We start from the raw sequence: 13880 nt of genomic DNA on the forward strand, positions 1-13880 counted from the left end.
CAATTCTTTAATGACAAAGACAGCCTGTATTCTGAACTGCTGAATCTGCAACTTAAAAGGAGATAGGTTTTGTTTCCAGACTTCCTAATAGGAATTGAATGAGATTTTTTTTCCTCTGATGGTCAAAAACCTTCTTCTAATTTTTGTTCAGAGTGTATTCATGATAAGTTTACTTTTCGAGTTTTAATGTGAGCGTTGCCTGGTACCTAAATATTTTTGCCTGCCTATCCTTTCCCCTCAAAGAAATTCTAAACAACAATCATACCCTAGGAAATAAGTCATATATTTTTTTTGTTTATTCTGTTACTGCAAATTCATATTCTTTTCTTGGAAGGTGGATACACCATTTCCCTTTCTGACCTCTATGTCCTACATAGACTCATTTTCTGCTACAGCTTGGATTGATCTTTCCTGATGTAATGGTTTTGAGTCTAGGCCTTCCTTCCTGGCAACCAGGAAGGAAGGAAGGAAGTATTCCATCCTATTCCTTTAAGTAATCAAACATATAAATAAGATGGAGAGAGAAGCCTCTTCCTCTCGTCTCTTCCGGCAAGGTTTGGAGACAGCAGACTCCTGCAGCCAGACCCACTCATGTGTGGGAGCTGAGGCCTGGTTGGGCCTACGGGACCTGTTGTTTCTGCGGATCCGGGGTCTGATAGTGTGGCGGTGGCGTTTGGCGCGATTGTGCCATCTCAAGGAAAGTATTAAGGTTTTCTTTGGCTAGTTCTTTATTGACTGTGTATACCTGGAGGTTTTTTGTTTGGTTGGCTTTTGGTTTTTTGTTTTGTTTTGTCTCTTTTCCCTTTCCCTTTGGGGGTGTTGGGAGTTTCTTTCTTATGTATATGTAGTCTTTGTAATTGTATATAAATGTAATATAAGTGTAAATATATGTATATATTGCTTTAGCTCTCTTATTTTGGGTCTCTTGGTTTGTTTTTTTTCTCTTTTCCCTTGACTTTTGTTGGGGGCGGGGGGAAGCTTTTGCTGTGGTATCAGGGACTTGGTGGGGAGCCAGCTCCAAACCACCACACCTGACTAGGGAGGGCAGCATATTGCTGATTTTTTTGGTTAAGGTCTCGCATGGGTGTACTGGTATTCATGTTTTTCTCTTCTATTTGGTTACTATACATTCTGCAGCTGAACCTGTTCTTCTCTGTGTTGTAAATTTTTAATGGTTCCTAATCATCCACTGTCAATTATCACTACACAAAGTTTTATTTTCATGTCTATTTTTTTTTAAAATATTCTTAAAAATCCACTAAATTTAATTATCAGATTTTGGTTTTGGAAACCTTTCAATAAATTGGACGGAAATTCAAATACAGGAAGTTTTATGGATTTTTCAACTCTTTTTCTGTTTGTTTTTAATAATTTTAACTTTTTAAAAGCCTTAGGCAAGCAGTGCTACTTGAAATGGTTAAATGTTAATAAATATGACGAGTGTGGAGAATATTCTTCTACAGCATTGTCTATAATGGGGGTCAGCAATATCTGAATGCCTGAATTGGTGTAGGACATTAAAAAATTGAACCAAAGTGACTCTTGTCTGGGGTTAATCTCTGAGATTCCACACAATATGGATGCTTGTTAGTCAAAAATAAGTTGTAAAATACAATTTTTTTTTATGTACTTTTTGGCTGAGGAAGAGGAAAAATAGTTAATGGACTTGTGAATTATATGTCAGATAAATATATATTCAGCAGTATTCCAGCCTGCTAATTTGGCTTTGCAAAATTCCGGCAACATGCATGTCAGACTTAAAAAAACCCCACAGACATCTTTTAAAAGTATCCAAAGAGATCACAGAACCATCAACCTATAGTGTACATTGCAAGCAGGGAACATTTGGATTCTATATAAGCAATTTTTGTATTGTCTCTACTGTGTAGCAGACACCACATTTGATTTACTACTGTTTTTATTAAAATAAAAATCGCACTTTGATAAATATTATATCAGACTAGGTATTATCCCAGACATATTTTATTTTTTAGTCTTTGCTGCCTCTTCAAATTTTGGCACAAAACAGGAGGATATAACAGACTATAAAGAAAAAGTTACAGAGGGTCTTCAAGTTTGTGATGAGTGAGAAGGCTGCCCAGTTATTAGTGCTACCTAGACATTCAAAAATTGACAGGAATAATCTCAAATCCAGAAAGGGTCTGTCACAACGTTTATGGTAAAAGGTCATGAGTAAATTTTGTTTCCACTCCTTTAAGCTAGATTTATCCAGCAGATTGTTACTATTGAAACTTTATGTTGTTTTTTTGAACTTTGAAATAACTTCATATAGTGAAAGGTTCCAATGCACAATGATGTTATTGAGCAACACTGAACTCCATACTAAGCCCCTAGGAGAGCCTGGGAGAAGATAGACAGAAATCAAGAAAAAGTGAGTGATGCAGAAATCTGTGTTGCACCTTGCTTTGTTCACATATGAAGGATCCTCATGCCATAGCCATCCTGCTTATCTGTAGAGTTGCCCAGCTTTCTGTACAGACTGTGTAGGATATGCAGGCTGCTACTTATATGAAGTGGTGGATTGACCCTGGCTGGACACCAGGTGTCCAACAAAGCCACTGTATCACTCCTCCTCTGCAGCTGGGCAGGGGTGAGAAATTATAACAAAAGACTCATGGGTCGAGATAAGGACAGTGAGAGATCACTCAGCAATTATCATCACGGGCAAAACAGACTTGACTTGGGGAAATTAATTAATTTTATTATCAATCAAATCAGAGTAGGGTAAAGAGAAATAAAAAAGAAATTTTAAAACACCTTCCCCCCACTGCTCCCTTCTTCCTGGGCTTAATTTTACTCCTGAATTCTCTGCCTCCTCCTTCAGAGCAGGGGGATGGGGAATGGAGGCTGCAGTCAGTTCATCACATATTGTCTCAGCTGTTGCTTACTCCTCAAGGGAAAGACTCCTTACACTCCTCCCCTGCTCCAGCATGGGATCCCTCCCAGAGGAGACAATCTTCAAAGGACTACTCCAGCATGAGTCTGTCCCATGGGCTCCAGTTCTTCACAAACAGTCCCAACATGGATCCCTTTCCATGAGGTGCAGTCCTTCAGGAACAGGCTTCTCCAGTGTGGGTCCCCCATGGGATCACAAGTCCTGTCAGCAAACCTGCCCTTACATGGGCTCCTCTCTCCGGTGGGCCACAGGTCCTGCCAGGAGCTTGCTCCAGCACAGGCTTCCCAAGGGGTCACAGCCTCCTTTGGGTGCGTGCCCCTACTCATTACTCTAGTCTGTTTTAGATTGGCAATATCTCTTCTGCCCATGATGGTAACTGGTGAGTGGTCTCTCCCTGTCCTTATCTCTACCCATGAGCCTTTTGTTTTATTTTCTCTCCCTGTCCAGCTGAGGAGGGGAGTGATAGAGCAGTTTTGGTGGGCACCTGGTGTCCAGTTAGGGTCAACCCACCACACCAATACAGATTCAGTGTGCATTGTTACATCACTCACACTTCAGAAAGGGCATTGAAAAACTAAGAACTGCCAAGAGGGCACTGGGTTAAAAATCAATAAATTAAAATTGATCCCTAAAAGAGCTGCGTATATTTAACTTATTTAGAAAAAAGTTTAGGGGCAGTCATATGTTTTTTTTTGTAAATAATCCTTTTGGTACATACTGTTGATAGCAGATTGAAATTTTTAACAGACTCGGTGTGAGGAAACTGAAGTGAGCAAAGTACAATCAGGTAGTAATATCATATTAATGGTGAGCATTTGAATCCTAAAAAGAGTTTACAGAAATGTATAATAAATTATTTACAGCTAGAAATATTTAAAAGAACCACTTTTCCTTTTGTGACAGGAACAACTGTGACAGTGTACTGCCCACATAAAAAAAATTCCAGGTGTCCTCCACCATGCTCTGGCAATTTCCAGCCACGTGGAGGATATGTGGACCCTGCAGCTAGAGGCTGCTCACATACCTCACCTTATGGAGGACTTGAATCTGATGTATTGCTGAAAATATCAATATTCTTCCACTGTGTAGCAGGCCAGAGGACTCTGTTCTTGCATCTAACTCTATTCATTGAATTTCATTTGCATGTGGTTTTGACAGAAGAGGAGCCACGTGACAGAAGAGGAACCCCATCTGTTAAAAAAAGGCAGCTGAGACTGAAGCACGAGCTGCTATGGGCCCTTACTTACATCCCAGGGATCTCAGGGAGACTGGAAACAAGAATCAAATAATTTGATAGAAAAATCTGGCAAAGTAGAGTAGGTGCATGTTGACCACCCCTTCTCCAGGAGATTGACCAGACTCAAGAATTAGTGTAGAGTTTTGTATGGTGGAAGGATTAGGTTTTTATAGTGGCCTTGCTGATCTGAATTGTCTGTACAATGTACAAAATACAAAGTATATATGTAGAATATGTTTTTAAAAAAGTGAAAGGATATGCCTGAAAGACTTTTTTTTTCAGTGTAATGGAAGAGATTAATGCTGAGTTAGTTTTTAAAATGGATTTAAACACAGAAACATAACAATTTCTATACTAGATCACACCCTTAAATTTTAGTCTATTTAATTCAGTATTTAGCTTTAACAAGGGAGTGGTCAGTATCAGACATGTTGGAGAGCAGACCATCTATGTAATAATATGCAAGGAATTTCCTAGCTCGTATCAATAAGTCACTTGTACTGTGATGGGTGAGTTTTTGATTTTTGTTTTTAATTTAATATAACTACCAGTCTTCTGTCTATTTGATATGGCTGTTGAGAAGAGGCTGAGTTACGTTCCTGTGCCTAGTCTGGGATCTCTTCTTGTTTTATTTATTAGCCAAAACACATTACCTTAAACTGATTATTTTGTGCTGCTCTCTGATAAAGTAACTTTCTACAGTTTATTATATTAATATGTGTTGACTGGTTTCTGGTTTTGCCTTAATTTCAGCATTGCCAATGTAATTTTAAGATTATTTTAAGAACGTATAATCTCACAAAATAAAAGATGTTAAAATTTAATTTATGTTTTCTCTTTGGCTTGATGGTACCTATTGGCAATGAACTCCCCTATGTTATGTACTATGGGAACAGAACAAATTTATTAACAGCTTGAATCTTGCTCTTTGGTTTTGCTGAAAGTCCACTAAGACGTGAAAGGACATGGAATATTTTTGTACCTTTGTGCTTATTACTTTGACTCCCCTCTCTCCTAAAATGACTTTTAATATCTCTTGTCAATAATTTCTATATTTCTTTGAATATATGTGTAGTTCTATTGTTTGAAACAAGAATGTGTTTTATCCTCCCCAGAAACTACCTGAAAGGTGGTGTCTAGTCCAAGATAGTAATTTAGGATCTCTCAGTAGGAAGACTGAAATCTATGGAGAATCTCACTGCACTGTAAGATGAGTGTTTGAAATAAATCAGACAATTCCCATCCTCAAGATCTGTCTGTCTGTCTTTTAATTACAGAGGGGAATGTAGTCTCCGTTATGAGACTGCACACTGACATTTTGGACAGCTAAAGTTAGGTGAGATCGATCCTACACACATGACCTTACCTGAATTGTGATCCTGGATTTGTATATCACCCAATCTTTTCAGTGTCACATTCCATACCATTCTTCAAAATAACCATAAAATTCTCTTTCTTTTTTTCTCCCACAACCATTGCATAGAAATGATTTAGATTAGACAACATGTCTGGAGATCATCTAGCACAACCTTCTACTCAAAGCAGACCCAACTTAGTTCAGTTTGCCCAGAGCCTGTGTCGATTGAATGTTGAATATCTCCACAGATGGATACTCCTCAGCCTCTCTACACAGGCCTTTCCAGTGTTGGACCATTCTTATTATGAAGACTTTTTCCTTATAAATATTTTATATTTCCCTTGCTGTTATTTATGTCTCTTGTGTCTCATTCTTCCACTCTGCACCACTGAGAAGCATCTGGCTCAAGTTCTGTACATGCTTTCATTAGGTAGTTGCAAACAGCAAAAGTGTTTTCTCCTAACCTTCCTAAGACTGAAAAATCCCAGTTCCCTCAGCCTCTTCTTGAATGTCCCTCCTTGCTCTAGCCCTTTAATCACCTCCATAGCCCTCTGTTGGACTTCTTCCAGTCTGTTGGTGTTGCTTACACTGAGGAGTCCAGAGTGGGTCACAGCAATTGAGATGAGCTTCCTCTCTTGAACCAAAGGGAATAAACACTTCCTCAACCTGTTGGCTGTGCTTTTGCTAATGCAGCCCCATATGAGCTTGGCTTTTCAAACTGCAAAAGGTTTGCTCTAAGCAAAGCATTCCTAGAGCTGAACGATGTGAAGCCTGGGTCCTTTTCAGGGTGGATGCAGTTACTGCAGAACTCATTTGATATAATTCCAGTTGTGTCTTTCAGCGTTAGTCACTTGACGTGAATCAACATGAAATGCTAAGTGCCATTGGTCAGTCACTGGGTGTGGGATAATTTCATCCATCAAAATGTTAGGTGTTGTGTCTGAGCTCAACATCTGTGCTTGCTCTATGGGCAGTGGAGAGAGAGAGAGAAATCTGCAGAGACTGATTCTTCTCACCTATTTTAGACCGTTATTTTATGAGGAAATTATTCTTATTGGAGGGGTCTGGCTCTTTTCCTTGGTTACAGAATACGCCTGGAGAGTTGGTTTAAACTAAACTCCTAAACATTTGATAGATTTTCTTAGGTCAAGTGAATCTTACCCTTACTGCAGGGTATTTGCAGTCTTCTCTTGCACAGGCTAGGCAAAATATGTTTACAAGTAATCTGATGCCCACATGTGCAGTTTTCCTGCTGTTACCTTTCTAAATGTTTTCTGCAAGTTTGACCTCCAGAGTAATCAAGTGTGATGAGATAGATGAGCCGACTTAAAATTCTATTTTACTAAGCAAAACAGATAAAACTCATCTAATTGCTCTAATAGCCTCATTCATCACATGACCTTGGTGATCTGATGTTTTCCACTCTATTTCACTCTTGTAATTCTTGTAGTAGAGGAATAGAGAACCACTGCCAAGTCTGTGCAAGAAGAGATCCCCTTCCTTCCCAGAAGGAAAGTTCTTTTCCCCAACTGGAAAGATGTTGACTTTTTCTTCTTGCTTATTGAAAAAACAGTGGCCCTTTGGTTGATCAGTGAAGATGGCTGCCATCAATACTGATAGCTGCTCAAAGATACCTGATATCAGACAAGAAAAAGTTATGGTACTGTGAATTTGGCTTTATATTCAAATATTTAATTTTAATTATCCTTTTTTAAAGGATTTTTCTACTTTCATGTTGTATCTTTACCAAAGTTGTTTTTAATGCTTCAATATTTGAAAGAAGTGTTGGATATTTGTTGGCAGAAGGAAGTATAAAATTTAAAATGACATTAACATCTTTCAAATTCAGAGCACTGCCTAAATCCTTTGTGGATGACAGAGGCAAGGTATTCTACATAAAATGGGCCTGTGCTAGCCCTGGATGTCCTGCATCCTTTGGAAGCTTCATACCACTGGCTGAAAATGGAAATATATCTCACTGATGAAACTGAACTTAGAAACGTTGTAGTCTGCATACAGTCCCCTTTCAGTGGCAAGCAGAAAAGCTGATGGTTAAGCAGCTCCTCACCTTTCTGTCTGTCAACAGTCATTTTTAAACCAAAGCCTGCATTTCTCTGTGAGTGGGACAGAACTTTTCTCACCAGAGGGCCAGATGTTACTATTGTAAAATTCATCGGCAGCTTCAAAGGTTCACTGCTGTGCATCAACACTTTGTTCCCCCAGTCCCTTCTCATGCTCAAGCTGGTGACAAACACAGTGAGGCAATTAGGCTGTGTTGTCTTTAACCTATAGAGGATATCCAGCTTTGAACTCTACTGGGGCTCACCTGAGCATCATTCAAAATCCACAGCTGTTGTCAGATGTTGTTCTCATTGGGTTAGTGACACATCAGAGGGCATTGTGCTCACCCTTTTTGATCCATAGAATTTTTGTTTGTTCTTGATCTGAGAGAGGAGTATGGTTTAGCAGAAACAAAAGGCCTCTGAGAGTAAATGTACAAGAATACACGAAAATGTTTACTTTAATATTATTTAATCCTACCTTGAGATAGTTTGAATAATTTATTCAAAGAATGAATAGATTCATACAGTCTATGGGTAGAGTCTCTATTAGCCAAACCCTGCTGAAAAAAAAGTTCCTCCTAGTTAAAATCTTGGGAATATACAACACAATTTACATTGTGAAGCACAAAATAATGAGACTGATTAGATGTGTAAACTGCCTGTTATTTTAACATATTTATGTCTCCAATGTATTATTTCAACTGCTGATTTAAAATTCTTAATTTTAAAAAGATCTTTGGCCGGTTATTGCTATTGTGAGCTTTTGAAGTGAGAAAACAAAAATGTTCAGTGGAAGACACATCATGAGAAGCACACATTCTTCATTTGGAGTGGCAATCTTGGCTACTCTAGATTAAAACGAGAATGAATACTGGGCAATTTAGGTCAGAGACTTGACTTGGGGACAACAAGGAAGTCAGAGGACAAAATCGAGCTGTTAGTACGAAATGAAACTGTTTTCTTACTGTTATTCTAATGCCAGCTAGTCAAAATAAATAAAGTTATTAAAAATGCATCATCTTTCAGTGTAGATGTATGTAAGAGCAGCAAAGCTCCAAGTAAAAGCAAGAAATCCATGGCCTGAGTACTGTCAAAACCAAATGAAATGTCAGAAAATGAAGAACGAGAAAAATTTTTGTTCCGTTTAAGTGCATTGTACATCTACAGAGGAGTTCACATATTTCAGGTGTCACATCTCAAGAGGATGTGAAATTAAACATAAAGAATCACAGGAGGCCAGCAATAATGATCAAGTGTGTGGAAAAGCTTTAACATCAGGAATAAATGGTCTAGGATGCTTCAGCTTGGGAAAGAGATGAATGAGGGTAGAGAGGACATATGTCTATAAAGGAAAGAATAAAGTAAGAATGAAATGGCTGTTCACTGTCTCTCTACATTAGAAATAGAGAACATCAAATTAAATGACTGATTGATAGTTTTGATTAAGAAGAAGATGAGATTTTTTTTTAATCCCTTGCTAAGGAAGCTGTGGAACACACAGTTGTATGGTCAGTGGCGGATGCCAAAAGGTTTACGTAGCTTCTAACTTGAGTAGCCAAATTTGTAGTAAAAGGAAAGAAGTCCCTCAAGAGCTATTCAACACATAGATCCCTCTTCTGGAAAGGAGGTTGCTGAGCTGCAGACTGCTGTAGGCTGGAAGGGGGGTCTGGGGAATCATCACTATATGCTTGACCTGCCCTTGGACTCTTCTCTTGGCCTCAGTTACTGGCTGTTGACAGAGTTTGGCCACCAGATCTTTTGTTTGATTCCTGACTGCTGTTTTTAAACCATCACACAGAGACTGGCAGCACTCTTATACCTGTCACTCTGGCCTCTGTAAAAGTGTTCTGCTGGAACACCTTAATTTTGTGTTCTCAGAGTAAGCACAATACTTGCGCACAGCAGATCATTACACTGATAGTGATATCCATGAAACTATATTGAAACAGACTTACGGGCAACTCTAAGGCTATCAGTTGTTTGCTGAGGACTTTGAGGATCTAAAATTCTTGGTTTGTATTGGTCATAATAGGCTTCTAGCCATTATAACTCCCTCCAGTTTATAGCTGAGTTAAAGCTGAGTATCATTTGTGACACCTAATTCAACAGGGTGTTTAAGTGATTACTAAGTCATCATGCCAAAGCATTTTCTTTGGTAGTCCTTAGTTAATATCAAATTGAACGATACCATTTGTCAGTCAAGAAATAGAGTACCTATTCTTTCCCTACATCCTGCACCTCCTGTAAATCTCTTAGTGATACCAGCAATAAAAATCTTTGGCAGAGGCAGCTGCTTTTCCAAAGGAGTGAACTGCCAAAGGTGCGAATGACAAAGTGGCTCTTACATTATTTCTGCCATCCATAAAGCAAAGATGGAAGTGAAAAAAAAGCTCCCAGTGTTCCAGTAATCCCAGACTGCAAGCGTATTTCTACTTCATTTGCCAGCATCTTAAAGTCCCAATATTTGCCTTGCTGACTACAGTAGATTTAAATTTTGGGTGAAGGAGATCTGGGAGGACTGAAAATCCAATCAGCTATAGGATGATGTCTTGGCAAACTGAGCTGGAATCAACTGTTGGGATGCAGCAAAGGCCAATATGAAGTAGTCTGAAGGAGAAGAAATTGTGAAATAGGTAAAAATAGGTGAAGAGAGATAAATTAGGTCAGTAGTAGTTTAACAAAGAGATTGGGAGTGGGAGGATAATTGCTGAAGACAAATTAAACAGTGGTCAATGAAGACTGAGACACTGTCATAATATATTGTATCTACTGGAGGGGTAATTGAAACGGCTCTGTTAATTTCAGTGGGAATTGGACTAGAGTCTGTAAACTGCTGGAGGAATACTTAAGTTAGTTTTTCACATTAAGTTTTCATGGACATAAAAATGCTTTCAAAGGAAGATCCTAGAACTTCCACCATTGTGGACAATAATGCTCTGTTTGAGTTAGTTTCAGGCTAATTGAATTAACACTGCTGAAACATAGAAATATGCATGGGTGAGTTCCCCTGAAAAACACTTAAGTCTTACAGTTGTTATATAAAATCTGTGAATTTCCTTATTTTTCCTCAAGTATCAAAGCCAAAACTAAACAGTGCATTTTAATATATAAAAAGATGGTTCACTTAAAAGTGGTGAAGCTGTAGTTCTAAAATTGTCACATCAAATGAATATTCAGTGGGTCCCAATACTGGATTTGCAACCTTTGAGAAAAGCTGTCAATATTCGTACCTCCATTTAGATTCACAGTCTTTTAATATTAGCTGTTAAGGTTATGCTCATTAGTTTTAAATAATGTCTGTAAATCTAAAAGTGTTGCCAAGTGCCAACTGCCTCGGAGCAGGTACTCCAGGGTGGTGCAGAAAGGAAAGCACTGGAACAGAGCTGATGGGCATAACAGCAGATGTGTTAAGTTAGATGAACAGCTACAGCAGGAGGGATGTCTTTAAAGAATAATTTATAGACACTGGGCATCAATTGTTTCTTTTTCCTCAGATTTTAATATGATTATGAAGCCAGAGCCAAAGAAAGACAGGCAGCAAGGTTACATTTTATCCAACTACCACGTTTGAAATGGGTTCCAGTTGACAAGTGGGTTTTGATTTTATCGCTCTTGATGCCTAGTTCAAGGACTGGAACATCTGTTATTTCAACAATGTTACATACACCCAGCTAGGCATTCTAAATAAGCCTTGTCAGCTTGGTGTGCACAATCTGAGATGAAAACAGATACATTTCTGTTAAAGGGAAAAAGAAAGTTGTGCTAGCAGATGTTAGAAGTGCTATGATAGCTGAGGACCAGAGACTATTTCCCTTAAAATCAATGGAAAGCTCCTGTCCCTTTCAGTGAAAGCCAAGAAATTACAATATCAAGTATTTCTTTTTGTTTTGATGGAACTGTGTCTACAAATGTTCTTTGTTTGAGAAATAACACTGTATCATGAAAAGCACTTATACACAGGGTAATGAGAGAATTTTAGTAGTGTCATTGCTAACTGGAATGTAACTAGTAGAAATGAAAGGGCATCTGGTATTTTCCGAACCAATATGCTCCACAAAACTGCTCTGCTGATTTTTCGCTACCTCCCTTCAGCCTTAGAGAAGGAGCCTGTGTATTTGCACAGTCTGACTCTGAAGAATTGAACAGGTTAGATGCATGGTAAATCAGGCAAAAGAAATGGCATCGTGGCAAAACCCAGCCATTTATTCTGGAGGCACCTGTGTCTTCTCAGAGATGTGGAGCTGTGTCAGCTTAGACTCACCTGATCTGAGGATGGAAATAGAAAGCATGTATAGAAAGTCTTTGGATGAGATTTATTTATAGCCACTATCTCAATAAAAATGTAGTGGACCGTGTACTTTTACATGTTTGCAATAGGGGGACAGAGCAGAAAGCTGCACAAAATCTTTCATCTAGGATAAAAGATAGAGTGAACACTTCAAGAATATTGGGGAATTTGTTTGTTGGGGTTTTTGGGGGGGTGGTGGATTTGAGAGTAAAGAACAAAATACAGAGGTTTTTTTTTACTAATTTCTCTGAGTTTCCTATTCCTTTCTGGATATCCTCTTCCAACTGTCCCCCCCATAGGGTTTCAAACACAGATATTATTGCACAAGTGAATTAAAGGAAAAGAAAAAAGGGGAAAACCCTCTCAATGACAGTCATTAACGATTGTCAATTTGGTGAAGAAACAAGGACTCAAGAAATCAGATGCTTTGTAAACCCACGGGGCTTTCAAAACTGTATCCAAACTCCTGAGGCAGCAGGTAACCTGGCATCATTTGGCATTCCAGCTGATTCTAGGAGGTGGAAGTAGATATGAATGTGAAAAGCATACTGATTTTTTTTAACCTCAAAACATTTCCTTAGTGCTGAATTATGGTTCAGGTCAGTTTGTAAGTTATATGAGCCAGTTTGCTGATCCCTAGATATGAGACTCCAGGGAGATAAAGCCAGACTCCAAAACAATCATTCAAAAATCCAGTCAGAAGAAGGATGAATATGATACTTTTGGGGATGGTGGCCTGTGGAGGGAAGAAAAAGAATTTTAAATGGGAAATTACTCAGAAGATCATAAAAATGAACAACGCAAAATGAAAAAAAATGACAGATCTTTGCATTATGGAAAAATATTTTTCTCTGTGAGACTTTGCAAAATAAAAAGGTATCTGTTATTGTAGTTCATACTTTCCCCTGAATTTCAGGTGAGTCTGCCAGAGTGTGGCACATCCAAATGCATGTGCTTCTTGCTTGTCACAAAGATCCTCACTATGCTCATCAGTAGCAGCATCACCAAAGATCTGTGTTAAAGGTTTGCTTCAGTAGTTCCCAGAACATGCATGGATTTAGTGAAAAAAGCAGCATATTTTGGTAGTAAAACAGAAGGGTCACTGAAGCTATCTCCAAAGCTGCATCAAATGCACCTACAGATTTCCTTCATGACATTAAATCCTGAAGTTCATGAGTTTAGGGGTTACAAACATATATAAACATTTTTATGTTTACTTTGGCCAAACAAGAGCTGGGTGTGTATTGAAGGCACCATTCATGTGCTTGTCTGGTCTTCTCCACATGTAGTTAATGAAATTAAGAATTGTTTTCAGCAATATGCCTGCATTGTGCATGCACATTTCTGCACTGAAGGCATCTGAAAATTGAGCCTATGACCTCTGTCAATGTTTCTATTGGTAAATGTGGTGAAGTAGTTCCTTCAGTAAGCACCCAGGGATATTGAGAGGGTAAATGAATTCTTTTTGAGGGCACCTAAAATCCTTGGAAGGAGAGCACAATGTAAGTACAAAGTACTTTTTTGAGTCACATTCCTCTGTCTTATGAATACAGCTGAAATAGCTGTTTAGTATTAGTCTTAATTAGGAGAGGCCTGCAAAATGTTCTGTGGGTTGTATGGTATGATCATCACTGATGTAACAGCACTGGTGTTGAGGTCCTGTGAGCTGAGTGCTTTCTTATGAAAAAAAAATCAAACTCAAATATGGCAACAGAACCCCAGCACAGGTGACCCTTCTTTTATGAATGTGTACATCTGCTATAGGTGCCTTGAGCCTTGCAATTATGTAGATTTTTTTCACAGGGAAAGGGGATGTCAAATTGTTTTGTTTACATTGATGATATATATTATCGAAGGGTACCAATCATGAAAGCATCTGATGTAGGACAGAGGACTAAAAGGGGCAGCTGGATAACTGCTCCCTATCATTCCTGAAGCACACTATAACTACAACAGCCACAGCATCACATGAGCTTCATCTCTTTGGGCATTATCCATGGACTGGCATAGGAAATAAG

General features: G+C 38.6%; 1 long non-coding RNA gene across 1 annotated transcript; it reads left to right on the forward strand.

The window, feature by feature from the left end:
- The first annotated feature begins 535 nt into the window (after positions 1 to 535).
- Positions 536 to 5392, forward strand: LOC108493196. Its single transcript, XR_001873397.1, has 3 exons — positions 536 to 709; positions 2294 to 2392; positions 4076 to 5392. It is a non-coding gene; the product is annotated as an uncharacterized LOC108493196 (long non-coding RNA).
- Positions 5393 to 13880: the final 8488 nt, after the last annotated feature.

This window comes from Lepidothrix coronata, unplaced genomic scaffold (genome assembly GCF_001604755.1).
Source record: "Lepidothrix coronata isolate B3197 unplaced genomic scaffold, Lepidothrix_coronata-1.0 Scaffold15, whole genome shotgun sequence".
NCBI lineage: Eukaryota > Metazoa > Chordata > Aves > Passeriformes > Pipridae > Lepidothrix > Lepidothrix coronata.